This window comes from Zalophus californianus, chromosome 12 (genome assembly GCF_009762305.2).
Source record: "Zalophus californianus isolate mZalCal1 chromosome 12, mZalCal1.pri.v2, whole genome shotgun sequence".
NCBI classification, from domain to species: domain Eukaryota; kingdom Metazoa; phylum Chordata; class Mammalia; order Carnivora; family Otariidae; genus Zalophus; species Zalophus californianus.
The window spans coordinates 72,513,180-72,537,357 of NC_045606.1; the positions used below are offsets into that span (position 1 = coordinate 72,513,180).

Sequence of the window (24,178 nt, forward strand, 5' to 3'; positions counted from 1 at the left end):
CGAGTCCCTCATCAGGCTCCCCGCTCAGCAGGGAGTCTGCTTCTCCCTCTCCCCCCACTAATGCACTCTCTCTCTCCCACGCACAAAAATAAATAAAATCTTTAAAAAAAAAAAACCCTAAACTTCAATTCTGGAAACTCTCAGGCATTCATCAATAGTATTAAGGCATCAGTTGTCAGAGCAGGCCATTTATTCACCATTACCAAAATTATCCAGTACTTATTATGCTTTGCTTTGATTGACTTGTCCTCAAGGAGCATACTGTCCTCTGGGGAAGGAAAGCCGTTAGCAAAGCACAATAATACAATGTGAGAAATCTATAACAGAGGAATAAAGTGTCATGGCTACATTAAAGAAGAGAATACTAATCCTGCCTGAGGGAATCTGGAAGAACTTCACTGAGGAAACAACATATGCACCAGTCCTGGAAGGATGAGCAGTAGTCTACCAGGCAGAGAATTCCATAAAAACAAACAAAAAAGGCCTTTTTTTTTTTTAATACATCAAGAGAGGAGCACCAAAATTATGGAAGTATGAAAGAGAAAAGCATGTTTGGAGACTAATAAAAAGTCTGTGCAGCTCAAGCATAATACATATGGTATAGAATCTTGGAGAAAAGCCTGGAAAGTTTAGTTGGGAACAAGTTATAGAGCACTTCGTGTGCTGTACTAAAGAGGGAATTTTTTAAATCCCTGTAAGAAGTAGGGAATTAAATATTTTTAGGTAAAGGTGTGATGATTGTATTTTTATATTAAAAACATATTGAGCCACATTATGAGAAAAGGATCGAATGTAAAAATAAATAGAAGGAGAGATCAGTAAAGCGCTATTATGTAATTAAATCAAGAGAGGATGTGATTACTAATTAATACAAATGAATGCCAATAATCCAATCCCAACCCACACAAACCAGGACTCACAGTAAGTTTATCTTTCAAAGGAAGAGTTTATAGAGTAAGGCAACAAGAAGTCTGAGCACTGATTCTTGGTAATTTCAACATACATATAAGGCACAACTGAGGAAAAAGAGCAGTGAAAAAGCACTTGGGAGGGCCATCTGGGAAAAAAAAGTGGAAAAAGAAGAAAGGTGAAAATAATGGCACAGTGACCAAGAGAAATAGCATCTTTTTTTTTAATTTTTTATTGTTATGTTAATCACCATATATTACATCATTAGTTTTTGATGTAGTGTTCCATGATTGTTTGTGCATAACACCCAGTGCTCCATGCAGTACGTGCCCTCTTTAATACCCATCGCCAGGCTAACCCATCCCCCTACCCTCCTCCCCTCTAGAACCCTCAGTTTGTTTTTCAGAGTCCATCATCTCTCATGGTTCGTCTCCCCCTCTTACTTACTCCCCTTCCTTCTTCCCCTCCTGCTATCTTCTTCTTTTTCTTTTTCCTTAACATATGTTGCATTATTTGTTTCAGAAGTACAGATCTGTGATTCAACAGTCTTGCACAATTCACAGCACTCACCATAACACATACCCTCCCCAATGTCTATCACTCAGCCACCCCATCCCTCCCACCCCCCACCACTCCAGCAACACTCAGTTTGTTTCCTGAGATTAAGAATTCTTCATATCAGTGAGGTCATATGATACATGTCTTTCTCTGATTGACTTATTTCACTAAGCATAACACCCTCCAGTTCCATCCACGTCGTTGCAAATGGCAAGATCTCATTCCTTTTGATGGCTGCATAATATTCCATTGTGTATATATACCACACCTTCTTTATCCATTCATCTGTTGATGGACATCTTGGCTCTTTCCACAGTTTGGCTATTGTGAACATTGCTGCTATAAACATTGGGGTGCATGTACCCCTTCGGATCCCTACATTTGTATCTTTGGGGTAAATACCCAGTAGTGCAATTGCTGGATTGTATGGTAGCTCTATTTTCAACTGTTTGAGGAACCTCCATACTGTTTTCCAGAGGGGTTGCACCAAGGATAAATAGCATCTTTAAGGAGGAGAAAGCAGTAAATAATATCAAAGACTGAAGACCAAATCAGCTTAGAACTAAAACTACTCATTTGGTTTTTCTAAAATGAGGTTTTTTTTGGTAATCATTTTCTAGAGTGATTTTTTGGAAATAGTCAAAAACAAGCCAGATTTTGGAGGGTCTAATAATGGGAAGTAAGGAGTGGAAGCTTCAAGCAGGGACCAACCTTTCAAGATGCTCTATAGTCATGGGTAGCAGAATGGTAGTGACCGACTATCTAAGAGCATGTGAACCTAAGGGAAGTGATTTTTTAACATGGAAAAGACATGGAAATATGAGTAAGACAAAGTAAAAGAAATTGGAGGAAAGTGTTAAAAATACAAAAGAAAATATAATTTATTTTTAAAACATCTTGAAGAGTTGAAGACGAGGCAGAGAATCAAGAGCAAAATCTTGTATAGACCTTAAAGGTTTATCTAAAACAAGAGACAAGCAAAGTGCTGGTACCTGCATGCTAGGCTTTCATAATTATGTCCTGAATGAATGTTGTAATGGTAAACTGAAGGCTTGTTCTCCATTTTTTTCTTGCAATGGTCATATATTCAAGATAATATGCTGAGAAAAGCAACAGAGGCATGGTAACAAACTTAAGGACAGTAATAAATGTTTGAGGTAGTCTCTAAGGGGATTAGAAATTTAGGTATCTTTAAAGAAATAAAGAAGTTCCTGAAGATGCAGATGAAATTGGAAATCCTGTATTGTATTGGGACTTACCTATACCTGCCCTGTGACTTTTTTTGTAATGTCATCAGCGGCCCACGTACAGGAGGACAGAAAGTCAATGAGTACATATCACTACAGGTAAGAATACTTTTGGAGAAGTTAAGGGTATAGATGAGATGACAGTTAAAGTGCCTGGCAAGGGGCACCTGAGTGGCACAGTCGGTTAGCTGTCCAACTCTTGCTTTCTGCTCAGGTCATGATCTCAGGGTTGAGGGATCGAGCCCCATCAGGCTCTGCACTCTACAGTGTAGAGTCTGCTTGGGATTCTCTCTCCCTCTCCCTCTGCCCCTCCTGATCTTGCGCTCTCCCCCCCCCCCCACCATGGATAAATAAATCTTAAAAAGAAAAAGCATTTAAAGTGACTGGCAATATATCAATGGATAGAAAGAAAAATTTAATCCGAAGAATTTAATTCATACACTGGAAGTATTAAGAGGAGTTGAGGCTTAGAGATAATAATAAGGATAAACAAAAGATATTATTGGCATAATGCAATGACAACAGAGTAACCTTATGACAAAAGATTGTGAACAAAGTAGGGTTTGCATTTAAAGAATGTGTGATAGAAAAATGAAACTTCCCACAGGCATTTATCTGTTCACGTATGTGACAGTTGTTGGAACACTACTTCTATTACTGTTAACATCTTTTTTCCCCAACCAGCCCTATAAACTTTATCAAATCATGTGAATGGTAAAGAAGAATATAGGATTCTTCAAATCTTTTATATAATCCAGATTCTTTCCAGTCACATAGGATTCCCAGAAGAATCCAGAGTATCTATTCCCAGGACTGGATATGCGTATTACGTTTAACTTGGTAGGGAAAATGCTTCTATGCCACAACTGTAATTCTGTATCTTCTTCCAAATTGATTTCACTATCACTTCTGTACTTGCTATCTACAAGCACAGAAAACCAAAACAATAAAACCAGTACATTTATGCTGTAAGAGAAATGTAACTGACTATATGAGAATACTACTTAAATAGACAGCATTCTGGGCTGGAAATCCATTACTTTGCCTCTAGTACTGGCTTTGCCAGTATATGCTGTCTGACCTTTGGTGGATTACCAAACCTGTTGGGGTCTCGGTTTCCTTACTCTTAAAATCAGTTATTTTATTAGCTTATCTTTAAGCTGCCTGTTTGTTTGAAAGTTCCACAGGTTACACACTTCCTTTTAAAAATTGAGTCAGAGTTGATTTTTCATCAGTTTTTTAATGTTACTGAAGATCCTCAAAATCTTGTCAGGTGCCTTTTTAAAAAATATACATAGCATTTAAAATCTATACTTCTTTAAGTTTTTCAGTTTTTTTCATTTTATATTTTGAAGCCATTTTATTAGCAATACAAAAGGTTTGAATTGTTGTATCTTCCTGTTAAACTGAATCTCTTATCATTATTTATTGCTTCTTTTTATTGCTAGCAACACCCTCTGCCCTAAAGTCTACTTTGTGGGATATATAGGACACTAAGTTTCTTTAGGTTAGTATTTGTATTTGTTGGTTAGTATTCTTTTGCTTACTATCAACATAGTTGTGTCTTTTTTTTTTAAGATTTTATTTACTTATTTGACAGAGAGGGACACAGCGAGAGAGGGAACACAAGCAGGGGGAGTGGAAGAGGGATAAGCAGGCTCTCTGCTGAGCAGGGAAACCGATGCGGGGCTCGATCCCAGGACCCTGGGATCATGACCGGAACCAAAGGCAAACGCTTAACCGACTGAGCCACCCAGGCGCCCCATAGTTGTATCTTTTAATTTTTCTGCCACTTTTGTGTTTTAAAGTCAGAATCTAGTCTGTTTATGTTTATTATAATAAGTTTGAAATTGTTTCGACCCTATTATGTTGGGCTTTCTACTTGCTCTCTTCTTCTATCATTTTTAACCTTACTTGCTTTTTAAGAAAAAAAAATACAGGATATTTTTGTTGTTATTGTCTGTTTGCTTGTTTATGCCCTTCCTGACTCCCACATATTTATATTCCATTAGTTTGGAAGTTATACACTGTATCTACTCTAATAGTGGTCATCCCAAAAATGTTAACATGCATATTTAAATTTACATGTCCAGAGTTAAATATCTATTCTCTCGTATCAAACATTATGAAGAGTGTTTTATCTCTATAAACATATTTTCATACATAATATTCAAATTCTAACATTCAGTATTCACAAACTGGATATTATTACTACTGTCTTACACCATCAGGTTTTGTTTGGATTAACTTTATGCTTGCTACTTTCTCTGATTACCATTCTTCGATTGCTCTCAGTCTTTCCCTCTTAATGATTTTTAAGTTGTTCATGAAGCTCATCTTCTAGAAATTCTTTAGAGAGATCTGTTGGTAGTAAGTTCTCTCAATTTTGCCCTACCTAAAAAAAGTCTTTATTTTACCCTTATTCTTGAAAAATAATTTTACAGGATATACAATTCTATGTTGGAAATTATATTTTCTCAGAATTTTGAAGATATTATTCCACAGGTTTCTGGCTTCCATTGTTGGTCTTTTTCAAAATCAGGTATCAACCTAATTGTTATTCCTCTGTAATCCATCTTTGCTCTCAGTCAATATTTCTTTTCATTGTTGTGTGCCATGGTGGGGATGCCTTTTGATGTATCCTTCTTATGACTGGTGGGGCTTCAAATATAGTAATTTCATAGCCATTAATTACCACATTGAATATTACCTGTCTCCCATTCATTCTATTTTCTACTTATAGAAATCAAATTACATATACCTTATAATTTCTAACACTATTCTTACTCTATTCTTCTTGTCTTTTAGGATGTGCTTTGTATTTCTCATTTATTTCATTGTATTGATATCTGGACAATTTCTCCAGTTCCATCTTCCAGTTTACTCATTCTCTCTTCAACTGTGATTAATCTGCTATTTAATTGTCCCAAATGGTTCCTAATTTCAGTTTTTATACTTTTATTCCTATGATCTTTTACAAACTGCCTTGAGAGCTGTGATGATGTCCTGCTCTTTACTCACAGTTCTGATTCTCTTTTATTTAAACATTTATTAATTTTATGTTTACATATAATTCTAATATGTACAAGTTTTGTTGGCCTGATATTACTGATAATGGTTCTCTCGATCTCACTCACAGTAGCTTGGTCCTTTCTGTACATGTTTTATGATTTCTTTTCCTATGAGTTCATATTTCTTGAAACTCTGTGTGAAAAAAATTGATACGTTTGGGATTTTTGCTTCCTCTAGATGCCTACAATACAACCAACATAAAACCACTTTTAATGAAATTACAACTTTATACTTTTTGATGATACAAAGATAATGAAAATTGAAAATCTAAGGCCATGTATCTTGGAATTCTCAGTATGTAAAATTATTAATCCCTATAACCTAAGTCTGTCTATCTATCTAAAAGGATAAATATAGGTAAATTTTATTTTAAATTTTAAGATTACCCACTGATGTCTATCAGAGGTATAACCTTATAGAGATTTAAAGTCTGACTTCCTTCCTCACAGGGATCCCAGTCTTTGCTTTCAGTCATCCTCTTATGAATCATTCAATCCAAAGCTTCAGGCTTTGGGAAGGAGACTGAGAAATATTCCACACCAGTTATAGGTTTTAGTACTGGTTTACCTCCCCAGATTTGTCATTTCTTATTGTTTTTGGTCTCTAAGAATTTTCTTTTCTGTCTTGAGAGCTTGGGTTGGCTTGATGGCTCATATTGTTGTCCCTTTATCTACAAAGTCTGTTTCATTTTGCTTCTTATAAAGAAATAAGACTATTAATATGTTAGTTTCTTCTATCATCTAAATCAGAGGTCAGCAAACAATGGCTTATGGGTCAAATACATCCCACTGCCTATTTTTGTAAATAAAATTTTATAGGAACACAGCCATGACCACTCATTTATGTATTTCCATGGCTACTTTTGTGCTATAACATCAAAGTTGAATAGTTGTCACAGACACCATCTGACCCATAGAGCTGAAAATATTTACTGTCTGCCTTTTACAAAGAAGGTTTCCTGACCCCTGATCTAAATCATCAGCAACTGACTTATCTTACAATAAATATGTTCAATTTAATACAACAGCAAAGTGTTATTTAATCTAGGCATTCATTGACTTAATGTATGCATATATTCAATATAGGTATCTAATATCACTGCAGCAAACTAGAACTTCTTTGATGCCATGAGCTATATATCTAAAAGGTTTAAGTAGCAGATCCAACATAGAAATATATTTAATAAATGTCTTTGATGATGATGATGGTGATGATATCCTGAATTCCCATAATTTTCTAATCCATGACAGATAAAAAAACAGGTATCATTTTAGAGAGTTAAATGTACTTGTCAAGTCATTTTGGAATGTGGTAAATCACCTTAATTGGGTACGTTTTGCCTCCAGGAATCTTAACTGCTTATGTTCTCTGACATTCTTACTGATAAAGCTCATTGCCATATATTAAAGCTATGAATGTTACTCTCTTTTTAATGTTATAGCTTTTATTACAGGGAAATATCTTTACTATTTGTATAATATCCCATGTCCTTCCACAAAAAAAAGAAATACACAATTGCAAGATTCTGGTAATAGCCCTTCACTACCTATTTTTAGAGTGTGCATAGCCTTAACTGTTCTGATCCACTCAGAAAAACAGATAATGAAATACACTTTTAAACATACATTTTGTTTTTGGAAAATGTTCTTTTTGCAAATTCTCCGGACAGAAGATGAGAGATGCAGTTTGCAGAGTAAGAGAAGTGGCTGAATAAAAAAATACTGTCATAAGGGGAAAAGAGAAATATGTTAGAAAACTTTATCCCTACAATAGGGAATACAGCATTTGATGAGAGAAGCCCAAAATAGTAAATGAATGAATGGTATTTGCTAGATGGAAGAAAGTGCCCAGTAAAATGAATACAGAATACGTGTAAAATGTCCCTGATGGAGAGATAGTGTGCTAGATGTAAGGGACAGCTAGCATTTGCTGGAACACATGAGTGACGTGTTCTAGAGAAAGAAGGAAAGTGCTGGGTGTAACAGCAGCTAGTGTAGAGAGCACGGACAGCAGGTTTTCTGCAGAATAATGTTGTTCATGGCTAGTAGTGATCTGTGAAAAATGTAAGTGAACAGTTTTGACAGAGCAGCATGTGATAGGGAATAAACTAACTAGACTATCTGGCTGCCATGCAACTGACTAAGGGAAAACTGTATGGGTACAAAATCAAGCTGTAATCTCTTTGGAAAGCAGGCAGTAAGTCTGAGAAAGGAAAAAAAGAAATATATTCTGAGACAGAAGTGAGTAGCACAGCATTCCAATTCAATAGATTTGTACAACAATCTTTCATTTATGTTAGGAAAACAGTGTTGTAGAATGCTAATGAATGAGTTACAAAAATTTATAGTGGGCAAAAACTTTGTCATCTGCTTATGTCACTGTTATTTCCTATTACTGTGGCTGTTATTAAATAAAGAGCATTTACTGAATGAGCTCCATGCATAGAGCACATGTGAAGGACTTAGTGGGGAGAGAGAGGTGCAGCAGAGATGAATCTGATTGTGAGGAACAAGGTTCTAGTTTAAATAAAGCCTAAACTCAATGCACAGAACACTAAAAATGCATCGCATTGAATATATGTGTAGTGGTCCAACATAAACAGATTTCTCAATGTTAACAAAAAATACATCAGTTCTGCAAATGTTAAATGCCACATCAAGGTTAATATTGCCAAAGATATCCATGAATGCTGTTAAGTGTCATTACAAAGCAAAGAACGTAAAGCAGCTCAGGGGGTTATTAGTAATAGCCCTAGGATTTGGATTCTATGGACAAGAAACATGAGATTTTCCCCCAAAGGATCATTATTACAGGAATCTCATTTGTGTCCCAAACTCACCTATGTTTATTGACTGTCAAACTTTGATACAAGGCTTATCTGTTTCAAATGGCTGTTCCTAAGTGGTATTGAATGTTTGAAATATATCTTTGTCAAATCTGTTTGTGATTTAACATTATTACAATATATTTTATTATAGAGGCTATTTTCATAAATCCTATAAAACAATGAATAAATATTTGCAAGGAGGGTTTAATAGTTGACATCAAAATGACTCAACACAGAGCATTTTTTAAAAGTATGGCAATATGCATATGGAAGAGGCTCTCAGAAGTGCTGACAATACTACTGAAGCAGATTACCTTAAAAGAAAACACATATGGTTCCATTTTGTGCCTTCTCGCTCAACTAAATATGTTTAGAGGCACAGGCTTGCAACCTGCTGAGTGAATCCTATTTTATCCATATGCAGATTATAGAACTAAAGAGGAGACAGTTAAAATTATTCAGTTACTTTTTTATAATTCAAGATGAAAAACATGAACAATACATGGGTTTCCCTTTTCCTCCCACAAGTTTAGGGCTCAAAATTAATTTCTTTTCCTTCAATGAACTATCTATTGACACTCCTGATTTCCCAATCTCTGTGACCTTCAGGCCCCCAAAACTTGATGTCATTTTGCTCTGCCACAGGATATCTTTAAATTGGGAAGGAGAACATTTTGTGTAAACACAAAGGCAATGGTAGCCAATTATCACTTTATCTACAATTTCCCTCAACCACATACTCTTAATAGTGTCCATTCTAAAACATATAACTCAACCCTATTTCTCACTCTAGTTACTATCCTATCTTTCTTCTCTTTCACAGTCAAACTTTTCGAATGTCTTATCTATCCCTATCTCTATTAATTTGCTATAGACTTTCCTTAAAACACTCCAATCTGGCTTCTCCTCAAAACAGTTCTTGAAACATAACTTTGGTTTAGTCGTGCCTTACTTCTGTGTTAAGTTTTGGTCCTTTCAATTTCTTGATCTCTCAATTTTAGCACTGTTGATTACTCCCTTCCTCTCAATACATTTCCTTAGCTCCTGTGACATCATAATTTGTTTGTTTGTTTTACTTATACCCTAGTGGAACTACTCCTTCAGCTCATCATTCAGGCTTTGAAGGTTCCTCAAAGCTCTCTTCTAGACTCCTTCATCTGCTGATGCCGCATTTCTCTCAAAGGTATCCTGATCCATTACTCTGGCTTCAGTTATTATCTACAGCAATATAATTTATACATCTCTAGCCTACGCTTCTCCTCTGAGCTGTAGACTAAGATAGCACACTGCCTAGTGATATTGCCTCCTCCACGCCTTAAAGGAAAGTTTAGGCAGAACAGGTCTAAAAATAACCCACACATCATGGTCCATCTCCTCCATCCCAGTGTATGGCCCCAGCCTCCGTTTAGTTGTGAAAACAAGAAAGGTACAGTAAGCCTTGATTCGTCCTCTCTCCACATCCAAATCCAAAGAATCTTCAAGATTTGTCAACTTTATCTCCTATATGTCTCTAGAATCCATCCATTTCTCTCCAGCTTCACCACCATTACTCATCCCAAGTGTTTTCCCCATTGTAGCTCAAAAAACTTTATTGAATTCTGCCTTCTTTTCTCAACATTCACCATCTGTTAGTGGAATGAGTACCTAACAAGCCACCAATTTTTCTCTAATCCAGACAATCAACTACAATGCTCTCAGAGTTACTGTCCTCAATTTTTTTAATTTTTAAAAATATTTAAAAAGAAAATTGTTACCTAATAATTTGATAACTGTTACCAAAAGGAAAAATTCAAATTCCCTATCTTAGCTGTGACTTTCAACCTCTGTTCAAAATCATTTCAGAATATTCTCCAACTTCATCTATTCTAATTATAAGCCATAGCGAAGTCCCTTGTTACCTTTCTCTAGGTTTACCTTTCTTTTATTATTCTTCAGGCTTTTATACTTGATGATTTGATGATTTCTCTGTCTTGTATACCTCTCTATTCTTCCAGACTAAGTCAAATATTATGTAAAGTTGTCTTTGGCTGCCTCAGGTACAATTCTTAGTCTTCTGTACTTCTCTACTTCTTGATCCATACATTGTACGTACCATGCTATATTTTCAAGTCTCTGTTTAATATGTATATCCTCCCAAAAAGACTATGTGCTTTATGTGTTTTAGTCACCTTTCATTGCTTATCATACAAATAGGTGCTCAAAAAAAGCTTTAAACTGAATTATTAGGATATTTATAAAATCACAAGACAAAGTTTTAAGAACACATTTAAGTAGGAATGCTGTTATATATATATATATATATTTGAGGCCTGGCTAAATTAAAATCAAGATCAGATGGTGGGAAAATATAAATGAGATGCCAAAACCAAAACCATGGAGGAAAGCAGGTTTGGGGGTGACCAGCTTCAGACATTGACTTAACATAAAGAGAAAGAATGACTTAAGCCTGGTGTACTGGAAATAATCCCACTGTGTCAGATCTCTTAAAGGTCCAGACCACAGAATCTTTAGTTTCCTTTCATTTTTTCATACCCCATGGGTCTCCAATCCTTCCTCCAGAGCCCCAGGGCTTCCTTCAGGCATATTAAACTGTATATTTATTAATGTTCCATATTCTTTTTCACATTTTCACTTCTTTTTTGCACACACTTTTCCTCTGCCTGAAATACTCGTCCTTCTTCCTCATACTTATGACTGAAATGCCAACTTAGCTTCCTATACCTCTAGAAACACTGTAATTTTGCAAATTGGGTTAGATGTCCCAATTATGTATGACCAGAGTAGTTGGTATGTCTTCACATTATAGCACATATTACATTACTGTGTAATTGCCCTCTTACTTATCTGTATCCTTTTCTAGATTATAAATGGAAGGATAAGTACTATATACTTTAATTTTATTGCCTCCCCAATGCTTAGAACTGTTCCTGGCACATAGTAGGAGCTCAATAAATGTTGAACGATTACCTAGGCTCCTTCAGAGAACATCTTTCTCCATAATACCACGTTTTGTTAGGGACCTGTCATTTCTCTCTGCTTGTGCTAACAAGTACAAGGCCATATGCTGAGCAAGAAGAGGACAGACATAATCTCATCCCGTTCTCCATATCTGATTATTGGGGCTATTCTCTTGCAAAACCAGACATCAAGTTCATGGCATTTTACATACTTTAATCACTGAAGTTACTGACTCTGCTCTCCTTTCCTTTAACATCACAATTCCCAGATGTTTAACCTGCCAGGGTCACGGATATCACTGGTTTCCCAACCTTTGCTTTGATTTTATGGTTTCTGGCTTGTCAGCTTGCTGCCAAGAACAAGAGTGCACATTATTTGGTTACTGCTTTGACCAGGGGTCTTCTGGATGGTTGGCTAATTCCTGACTTACAGCAATCTTAGAAATCTTCATTCCCAATTTCATGATCTCAGACTTGGGCCTCAATTCAGCTTCCTGTTGGTTCCAGTCCCCTCTCTGACTAAACCTAAACTAGGTCCTCTTGGAAAAATGACTCAGAAAACTAGTACCTATATATAATTAATAAAATCCACAGAATATTGAAGGCTGAAGGATGGCTTACCTAATGTGGAAAGTGTTAAGATGTTTACTGTCTTCTATTAACATGTAAAATGGATCTAGAGCAAATTAATATTTTGTTTTTCTACATATGAACTTATGAGAGATAAAAATAACATGTACCGTAAGAATCATATGGGTGTTACAAAAGAAAATATCACTATCTTAACTATTAATATTTGATTATTACATTATTAGTAGTACTAGATCAAGTATATTGTTTTAGTTAGCTTAGTATGAGATTAGAGGTGGGATACATGATACATATACGGAGGCATGAGGTACAAAGGATGGTAGGTATTTTGCTCCTAGACTATGTACCCAAGTTTGTAAACCTAAGATGAAGTTCTAAAAGGCCTGCATGCTGGCAAAGGAATGGCAAAAATATATGAAGCCAAACATAACCATGATACGTAAGAAGATCCTGAAGATCAAGACAGAAATGGAGGGAAAGGTCCCACAACGAATGAGAAAGGGAAATATTAATGTCCATTGAGGAAATTTCTATTCCCATAGGTAGAGGAAGAGGAATTTGTGTATTGATCCTGTGAGGGGATCCCTAAGAGGATAAAATAGACAATAATATATGACTAGAAGAGAGTACATACATTTGGTATTTCATGACAGGGACAATGAGACAGAAAATCAGTTGTTTACATAGATCCTTTTGTCTTAGGATTGCAATTACCTGTAGCAATATTACAAAACTGGCTCCCTCGGTCCAAGAAAAACAAATATATGAAAAAAGAAGGGGAGTTTCATGTCTGTTTTCCTGAGAGAGTATTTCTACCATCATTATTATTTTCTTTATGCACTATCCTCTAACTTTTGGAGACAATGACTTCATTTTTTTTTTTTAAAGTTCCTGGACTTACAAAGGAGATAATATTTTTTTAAAGATTTTATTTATTCATTTGATAGAGAGAGAGAGAGAGAGAGAGACAGCGAGAGCAGGAACACAAGCAGAAGTGGGAGAGGGAGAAGCAGGTTTCCCGCTGAGCAGGGAGCCCAATGCGGGGCTTGATGCAGGGCTGGATCCCAGGACTCCCAGGACGCTGATATCATGACATGAGCTGAAGGCAGACACTCAATGACTGAGCCACCCAGGCACCCTGGAGACAATGATTTCTTGGAAAAGGAGTCTGGGCTGCTTTCTACTATGTTTAGATTACACATTTATTTTTGTCATGGAGAACTTTAGGGCCATGTCAAAAAAACTAGGCAGTATGTACTAAAGACACATCAACAATCAAAAATTTGCAGAGTTGTTATTCTTAAGGAATATTCAATAATGATATTACTTTAGGAAAATTACATTGTAATACTTTGAAAGTCCCATTAAAATACATAAACATGAAACATTTAATTTACTGTACTAACCATCACTGCAGAAATTACCCAAAGCAGAAGAATTCATCCAAAACCTGTTTTTGAAAAGTAGGTGATAAGCGAACATTAACTCCCTATGCCTCCATGTCAGTATGAATTGACAGCTAACAAACTGCATTTTAGAGACCATTTTTTGCCATAATATAAATTTTCTTTGAACCAAAATATGAGGCACAGGATAAAGTTAGTCAGCACACGATCTCACAAGAAGGGCACTATTTCTGAGATCCTTGCACATAATAACACCCCAAGATACACACACATACACAAATACCCTATTGCCTTATTTTTTTTTTCAAAATTCTTCAGTCAGGGGTCATTAAGTATTTTTTAATCATTGTATTTGGGTTCACTTTATCAGTGAACCAAATAAATATCTCAAGTAAATTCTTTAAGATCTCTATTACCAATGTATTTAAAAATTCAGTAGAACACCTATAGCTATTTTTCATAAATATGGACGTACAGTAGGACACCTATAGCTACTCTTGTAAATATATATATACATATATATATATGCATACATATACCCACACCAGCATAGAAACAGCCACGTTAATTAGCAATGCTATTTATTTAGAAAAACTCCCACAAAATGGACAAAGATAGAAACTTCAGAAGTAATAATCACATTTGAAATTAGTTAAGTTTATGATGAATGAATACAAGCTCCAGGCCACCTTTTTGCAGTTGTAATCAGCAAATTACTGCGGATGGAATACTATTTCCAGAGTCAATACAGGCATTTCTAGTGACTCAGAGAATTGAGGCTCTCTCAGGGAAGTAGAATTTCTCACATAGAAATTAATGGAGTAACAAGCACTACAATCCAGAAACAATTGAATATATAATAAGTGAAGAGTAAGTACAGTCCATATAATGAATATGTAACTTGACATACTGATAAAAAACCTTCTTGTCAAGAATTAAACCCTACTTAGCCTATACTAAAAATAAATGAGTTACTGCATTCCTATTTATTGGCAATAGAAAAGTTGTGCAAGAACTGAGAGAGTTAATGGGAAATTAATAATAAAAAGGAAGGGGAAAATATAAAAGTAGTGTGTTGGATGAGATACAGGGTCATAGACATTTATATAGTCAAGAGAGGAGAAGATTGAAGGGGATTTGATCACAGTCTATAAATACCTTACAAGTATCTGTATAAATGAAAGAATGTGATTATTCAAAGCATCAGAAGATGGGAGGACAAGGAGCACTGGTCTGAAACTAAAGAAGAAAATGTTTCAGCCTTATATGATATTAAGAAATACTTTGCAACATAAGAGGATTTGGCATTAGACATAAAAACCAAGGACAATACATAAAGTTTAGAGAACGCCTAAAAATGATGTACCTACAAGTACAGAGAATAAATCAGAAATGATGAAGGGAAGAATGGAAAACAGTGAGGCTCAGAGGATCAGAAGACATATCTATTCAGGATGTGTGAAATGTGTGAGCTGCTGGTCTGTTATGTATGATTCTCCATTAAGTCTCAACCTAGGAAACTATACCAAAACTGGGAAAGCAGTTTAAATAAATGAAAAATTTTGGCCTATACTTTGATCAACTATTATACTATGACACCCAATGATTTCCAGATTTTGGCTATGTTCTTGCATTTGATAAAGAGCAATACATTTAAGTGCTGATAGCTAGAGTTTATAACAGATTTACATACACTCTTGACACATACAGAGATCTACACATAGCATACTCTTCATAATTGCCTTAAATATACAGGTTCAGAATCTCTACTAAAGACAGTTTAATAATAATAATAATAACAATAGTAATAATAAAGAGATCACTAAAAACAAATTTATTTCTATAAGTAATACTTTTCCACCTAAGAAAAAAGGAAAACCTAATGATAACTTATATATTTCCTTTTCTTAAAAAGACACTAGTATAAAAATAAATGTTAATTCTCTAAATAATGAAAAATCCATTGTTGCTTTCAATGATTTGTCTTTTTCATTGTTCAAACTTTATATTTTACTTTCTTCTTTCATTCTTTCTTCTTATGAGTGGACCTTCTATCACCTTATCAAAAGTTCTGGATTTTTTTAGTTTTAAGAGAGATGCTTTAAGGAGTAAGAAGCAGCTTGCTGCTCTCAGTACAGGGTGTAGTTGAAGATGAATAAAGGAATTACTGCAACCAAGGAAATGTTTAGCTGAAGTTAAATGAAAAGAATTTGCTGTGGCCCCAATTCATTAATTCCCTCACTTTAAAACAGACAAAACAGGAAATTTTTTTTTCAATTCTGATCACTTTCTCTGTATCAAGAGATGAACTAAGTAGATCTAAGAGTATGGGAAAGTTTTAGCTAAAGATGATTTTGATCCAATCAAGGCATTTGGCCTGCTTTGTTTCACTTCCCTAGTTTCTTGTACACATTACTTTGCAATGATCAATACTTCTCAGGTGGAGAAAGTGGAAGTTTTTCACAGGTGAAAACCGGTTGTTTAGGAGTTTATGATAGGGTGAGGAATCTATAGGATGCTAGTTCTTATACTGTTGACAAGGTTGACCATACATAAAGGGTGGGGAGAAAAATAAGTGAAACCAGGAAGGGATGACATCCTTAGAGAACACAGAATATTTAACAAGAGCACATGATAAGGAAAAAAGAAACAGATTCAGAAGGTATTAAAAACTGGAGAACATAGAAATCACAGAGATAATAATCAGAAGATTTCAGAAGTTCAAAATTGGAGAATTTATAATCTGAAATGAGAATAAAGCAGTCACTGGGTTATTATTCTGGAATGGAAATGCTAGTGATTGTCAGCAAGGAAGCCAAAAGCTCTTAACTGGTAAGATAAAGTATTTTAATAATTGATATCTTAGAGTTATGTGGATTTTTTTATACACTTTAAGAATTATAAACAAAATAGAAAATACATTAATAATTTAGATGTTCAAGTGAAGTAATTTCATTTGACTTTTATATTAAGAGCATTATAGATCAAGTTCACCAAATTAAATGTAATTCATTCTTCTGTCAAATATTCTTTTGTAGCATATGATTAGAACAATTAGAACAGCTGATTATTAAATTTCACTGTCTTAGGCTTAACAACAAAACATGTGACAGATACATGTCTAAAAATGAATAAAAGAGCAAGAATATAAAAAAGGATGCAGAATATGTAATCTTACTGTATTAGCTCTATGAATTCCCTTTTTTGTTGCCACTAAAATATATATCTATATTGCTCTGATGACTGATGAACTAGCACAATTTCACATTTTTCCTGTCTCTCCCCTTCTTCTTTCTCCTCTTCCCTCCCTCCTTCTCTCTCTCTCTCATTTCTCTTAATCATCTAATTTGAAATGTTACTTAATAAGTTTAAATCAATTATGTGCCCCATACTTAAGACTGGCCTATAATATTATTTCTTAAATCACACATTTCAGAAGACTTCAGTGCCTAACTAATGGAATTCTTGAAAAACCTATGAAAGTGTTTCAGAACATAAGAAATATATCAATGGGACAGAAACAGTTCTTCATTATGCTTTACATACAATTTTGCTCAACTGCTTATTTTAATTAGAGCAGAACTCTAGCTTCTGCTCATTGGTTTAGCATGAGCAATAAAATGAAGTTTATTTAATTTTCTAAAATAAGTAAAGCAGAGTAAAGTTAATTAAAAGTTAATTACAGAATAATGAATCATCTACCCTTGCTGTGCTAGTGTTGCCCAGATGATTAGATGTTGTCCTTCCTGAATATACTTCCATTCCCATAAGCTGAGTATTCTCTTCATTCAGTATAAGGATTTTCATTTGTGTACTTGCAAAGTTTTTGTTGCCTTCTTCTGAAGGCATCTTTTTTAGGAAATAAGCACACAGAGGTACCTACACACACCTTCCTAGTTTCTCTCTTTTTATACGCTTTCCCCAGGCATAATTTTCATTTAGACTTCTGATTGCCTTTTAAATTTGACAGAATATACCTATAAAATTCGTTAGTAATTGTTTCATTTCCCAGCATGGCATGTGTAGTTAACCTTGAAAGACGGATTGGGCGTGAACTGTAGTGAACCCAACCTTTGCCAGTATCACAAAGGTCATGGATCTGTTCTCTCTGGTCCTGTGTCTTCAAATAGAAGGTTTTGTACATATTGGAATTAGAATGCTTTTACTGCTCATTAATTCATCATTAAAATGATGTTAACTAATCATTCTCTATAAGGCTCTGGTGTACAGAGTTTCTGGCATGAATTGCTGCAGCTTGGCTCCCAGCCACTTACAACTTGCTGAAAATAGCAGCATTCATGTTTTTGGTAGATTTAAATCTTTTGTGAAATTTTATTGTTAAGTAGCAGGCCTTATAAATTGCACTGGGAATATAGTATAGTTTATACTGAGAGTATCTTAATTTTTATGAATGGATACATGTATGGAAATACCTGAATTTCAATTTCAATTTTGCAGCAGGGCTCTCTTAGTATAAGGAATAATGTATAATGAATATTGTGTCCTCACCTCAATTATGTGTCTTGCATCTTGACATCATAAATACTAAGGCAATGTAGGAAATATTGTCACTTAAAATAGGGAAAGAAAATGAATCAGTGTACCTTAGAATTTACACTGATTAGGTGTCCTGTCTATGTAAAAAGCTACAAACTATTACTTTTGCAAAACTGTTCAATGATTCAATGATACAAGTGTGTTATGAAATAACTACAAACAACTGAATTCTTGAATCTTTTTTTAAAAGTATATTCTACTGGGAAACAAACAGGATTGCTGGAGGGGTTTGGGTAGGGGAATGGGGTAACTGGGTGAGGGCATTAAGGAGGACACTTGATATAATGAGGACTGGGTGTTACATGCAACTGATGAATCACTAAACTCTATCTCTGAAATTTAATACACTATATGTTAATTAACTGAATTTAAATAAAAAATTTTAAAAGGTATACTCTATATTCCATATCCATCATTTTCAACCTTCTGTTAACAGATACATGTAGAAGCATTTATTTCCCCACATGCTGTTAATCAGATGTTAAATAAGAAGGAAATAGGTGGAAAAGATCTGAAAATAAAGTTTCAAGAGGATCTTTTAAACAGACACTGTGAGAAGTTGGAAGAGGGGGTGCAATCTTGCTTTCACAACTTCTTACTTGCTGTCATTCATCTTCACTACTCTAAAACTTTCCCTCACTCTTCTTTTAAATGTTTTTCCCCTGCCTTTACATTTTAGTTATGTGTGCAACTTCATTATTATATCCTAGTTTTCTGATTCTCAATTTTCCGAGCATTAAAATGATGAGTATAAAGGCTCAATAAATGAACAATCAAACAAACAAACAAACAAATAAATAAATCCTTTCAGTTTAGGAATGCTGACTTCTATTTTAAATATCATTTTCAAATGTTGATTCAAAAATTCATATTCATATCCATTTCACAAACACAGATACTAGCTGTTCTTTTCATTTGCTACAAAAAAATATGCCAAATTAGGAAAGCTCAATTTTGTAAGGTAAGTTGTCCACCTTTTTTTCCCCTTGGCATTAAAATTATTTATGATAATGTTATTTAGATCCACTTGATTCAGATAACTCTCTTTAATAATAATTGAAATTCTTGTTACAGAAAAGTAAAATAATTCAATCCATACTATAAAATTATAGGCAGTTTACTATGAGCAGAAGTAAATAGGGTACATTGAGTAATGGAAATTCTTTCTTTTGGCTTTTTGGTTAGAAAGGGAGATGGTCAAATGAATGCCAAAATGTGCTAAGTTTTTTTTGCGGGGGGGGGGGGCTAAGTATATTTTATTGACAAGACAAGGTAGGGCTCTCCAAGCCCCTCCCCTTCTTCAGGGGGTCTGGGATGGAAACTGTGGAGGTCAGGAGATTCTCAGTGTGTTGGAGATGAGTTGGGGCAAGGACTCCCCAGCAGCTGAGGGCTGCTTCCTCTTGCTGGGCCTGGTGGTTCAGGGGGCTCTTACTCCTTGGAGGCCATGTGGACCATAAGGTCCACCATCTGGTTGCTGTAGCCAAACTTACTGTCATACCAGGAAATATGCTTGACAAAGTAGTCACTAAGAGCAATGCCAGCCCCAGCATCAAAGGGGGAAGAGTAGATGTCACCATTAAAGTCACAGGAGACAACCTGGTCCTCAGTGTAGCCGAGGATGCCCTTGAGGGGCCCTCAATGCCTGCCTCACCACCTTCTTGACGTCATCGTATTTGGTAGCTTTCTCTAGGCAGCAGGTCAGATCTGTGACTGACACACTGGGGTGGGGGGGGGGGACATGGAAGGCCATGCCAGTGAGCTTCCCATTCAGCTCAGGGATGACCTTGCCTGCAGCCTTGTCAGTGCCAGTACAAGCAAGGATGATGTTCTGGACAGTGCCTTGGCTATCACATCACAGCTTTCCAGAGGGGCCATCCACGGTCTTCTGGGTGGCAGTGATGGCATGGACTGTGGTCATGAGTCCCTCCACGATGCTGAAGTTGTCATGGATGACCCTGGCCAGAGGGGACAAGCAGTTGGTGGTGCCAGAGGCACTGCTGACCATCTTGAGGGAGTTGTCATACCTCTCATGGTTCACACCCATCACAAACACAGGGGCATCAGCAGAAGGGACAGAGACGATGACCCTTTTGGCCCCTACCCTTCAAGTGAGCCCCAGCCTTCTCCATGGTGGTGAAGACCCCAGGAGACTCCACAACATACTCAGCAGCAGCATCACCCCATTTGATGTTGGTGGGATCTTGCTCCTGGAAGATGGAGATGGGCTTTCCATTGATGACAAACTTCCCGTTCTCAGCCTTGATCATGCTGTAGAATTTGCCATGGTGGAATCGTACTGGAACATGTAGACCATACAGTTGAGGTCAATGAAGGGGTCATTGATGGTGACAATATCCACTTTGCCAAAGTTAAATGCAGCCCTGGTGTGCAGCCACCCAATACAGCCAAATCCCTCTACTCCGACCTTCACCATTGGTGAAGGGGACTTGGCTGGCACTGCACCAGAAGATGCAGCTGTCTGTCGAATAGGGAGGTGCAGAGAGCCATGTACTAAGTTTTTATAAACAGCTTCATACTGTCTTCGCTGCTAAGTAGAACTAGGTTTCTAAGTGTTTTATTCTCCACAGAGACAAGTTTGTGATTAAAAACTACAACCTTAACAATCACAAATCATTTCTATTAAGAACACAATAGAAAAAAACTTATGGATTATAAAGCACTACACATATATAAAGATCTATTGTTTTGTGTTATTATTATCTTTTGTTTTTATAACCAATTTATACATTTACTTAGAATTCAAGTTTTACTATTTTTATGTGATTACTCCAGTTAATGAATAGGCAAACATCCAGCTGATATGTCAAGATCATCCAGTTAATTTATAAATTTAACACAAAGTGACTGGCAGGTAGTGCCATAAAACATCTAATTTCTTTGCAATGAACCATGAGTCACCTATCTGAACCATAATACAGTATATAAGTATGTTCATAAGAATTGTTTATATATTGAACTAATTATTTTTTCATGTTTTTGAGCTCTTATTTACTGAATCAGAAGTTCAAACATTATAAGAAATATAAAATTGGCAGCACCATGTAGGAAATTATGAGAAATCACAGACGAAATAATAATGCAGCAAGCACCCATTTATATAATGAGTCAGAATGTATTTCAAAAAATATATATGTATTAAATAAATATTGGTGTGTAAAATCATAGTATAACACATACATATTAAATAAGTTAAATACATGTAACGTATTAGAACTAGTTTATAATAAATATTAGCCATATAGAGAGAGAAAAGCAAGAAAATAAGTAACTAAATCTTCAGACAGTACTGTGGGGCAGAATGTGTTTCATGTATATATAATGTAAGTCAATGATGGGAGATCCATGGACATAATATGCTTATTAACATTTTTTCTCTGCTTCACAGAAAATTTCTGCTCAATATACTATAAGAAAACAAAAATTATGCAAAATTAGTCTCAAATGTCTTTAACTCTGCCAGCTAAATTAATCTCTGAAGGAAAATATAAATTCATACACCATTGCCAATCTGAGAACGTTGTTTAGGGACTTGAGCAACAAATGCAGTAACATGCTGAACAGATCGACAAGGCAGTCCTTCTCTAACACAGTATCTGCGGCAACAAAAAAAACTTTTGCTGCATTCATTACCCAATATTGAGATTCCTGCTTCTAGAACCAACATAAGAGTTCCTGCTGCCTGTTTCAGGCATGATGATTTCCAATTCTGTTTGAGATAAGAGGGGCATGACATTAGCACTTCTAAAAGGGAAATGGAAAACCAATGACTCAGTTATAAGAACAGCATGCTGCTACAGGTCTGTATGGTTTCAAACCACCACCTCTCCCACTTCACTTACTATCATCACTCCCTCCTTGTCTCATTGGTTTTCTCTCTATCCCCTACACACACCAGTCATACCCCATCCTGTGTCATGGCCCTCAAGGCTGTTGCTTCTTCATGGAACACTCGTTTCCTGGATATGTGTATGTTCCTTCCTTTACCTCCTTCAGATCTTTGATCAAATGTCAATCTCCCAGTGAGAACTTCCCCCCTGCTTAAAACGGCAATCCTTCTCCAATCCTTCCTACGCTCCTTGCCTACTTTCATTTCTCTTATTTGTTTTATTTCTTTTCTATCTCTAACCACTAGGATGAAAGTTCCCTGCAGACAGGGGTTTTTATCTCATCTATTTATTGATGTATCCCCAATCCTAAAACAATACCTGGTACTTATGTGCACACAGGTAAAATATCTTTTGAGTGAATGAATGTAAATCATTAAAATATCTCATTGAAGGAAAGAGGAGAAATTTTTTCTCCCTAAATAACAGCATGATTATAAAACACACCTCCTTTGTAACTACTTAGGTCTAAGTACTAAAACTTGAAGCAAGCAAAGCCAAACTCCTAAGTCATTTCTATCATTGACTCAGCCAGATACGTTTTTCTCTATGCGCTGATCTGGTAATCTCTTCTGTTCCAGTTCCGTTTATCCTGCACATCAACTACTCTGGTTGCCAACTAGAGCTCATCTCTCACTTCCATAGTTTTAAGGGACGTATACGAGGGAAAAGAACACAAGCAGGCAATGCAGTGCGTCACTTTTATAAAATTAAAACACCAGCCTGTGTTTACCCGACTGGCCACATCTCATATCCCTCCTTCTATTCCCACACTCCTTGAACATCCAGAAGCAGAGAAAATCAGGACAATTTTAAGCTTACTACTAATTAAACTGATTTACAAGCCCAATAATTTCCTACAGTAATACTTCAAGGGTTATGTTGACAGATCCATACCAGAGGCAATTAAAGTCACACAGCCTCCTCTTGCCAGAAAACAAAACCTAGCCAAAGAAATTCTTAAACATTTTCTTTTTCATTCTAAGATTATATATTGGCTTTAGTTAACCCACAAAAAATTGATCAAATGTGGGGGGAAAACAGAGTTTACTAGTTTTACAAGCAACTATTCCTACTTGCAAACTAGCAAATTAGAAGATGAGTTGGAGATCATAGCACTGTTCCATGTAACAGACAGGTGTCCACATCACAGGAAAAGTCACTGCTCTTGAAACATCTTGAAAGGCTCAGTAAAAAACAAAAGGTCAATTGACTCTCAGATTAGACACTGAAATGAGAAAAACGTGGACTATATATGAACATATATTACCTCCTTTTTGCAAATAACATCAAAAATTACTACATCAGAAGAAATTAAGACCTATATTTTAAGAGAAAAAATGACATATTTCCATTTCTGAAATGCAATCCATCCAAATTAGAAATAAGTTTAATTATTTTACCTTGTTTTTGTATGTGCCAACTAAAATACAGAATACCCCCAATATTAAAAGTTATAGAACTTAACCTAATTAAGTCCCTGATTTCATAATGCTTTCACAATGCCAAAACAGTGAATCTCAAAATTAATTCTGTGGAAGTAAAAAAGTCAAACTGGCTCGCCATTTTAAACACAGACATCAGTCATTTGAGAGGCAATGTCGAATATCAGTTAAGGATATGGTATTTAGAGCCATCTTCCCTGGGTTTAAATCCTGCTTCTGCGGAGAGCTCTGTGACCTTGGAAGAGTTACTTAACATCTCCATTCCTCAGTATACTCTCTCATATGAGGATAACAATACTCTCTAATTCGTCAAGTTAACTGAGGTTTAAATGAAATAATACAAAGAAGGCTTGTGATGATGTCCGGGAAATATTAACTGTTTAATAAACAAATATCTGTTTTAGCCAAACAAACTGGGGTGGGGGTTGGGGAGAGGGTTAGGGCTCAGGATATCCTGCAAATTGCTACAGACTACATTTTTTTATCTAAAAAGAGAGGGAAACCCTGTCTTTATTAAAAGAAATCAGTACAAAGGTGATCTTGGGCCAGGTGTTAAGGGTTAAAAACCCCCAATTACCCAGGATTATGGAGGCTCTATGCACTGTCCTCCAAACTCCACAGGTCTGTAAGAGTAATGGATTATGCCATTTGAAGGAAAACATTTTTGAAATTATCCCTTAACCATTACTTTATAGATCTTCAAT

At 35.7% G+C, this 24,178-nt stretch overlaps 1 pseudogene; it reads right to left on the reverse strand.

The window, feature by feature from the left end:
- Window positions 1-19,552: 19,552 nt before the first annotated feature.
- LOC113911887 lies at window positions 19,553-20,558 on the reverse strand (annotated as a pseudogene).
- Window positions 20,559-24,178: the final 3,620 nt, after the last annotated feature.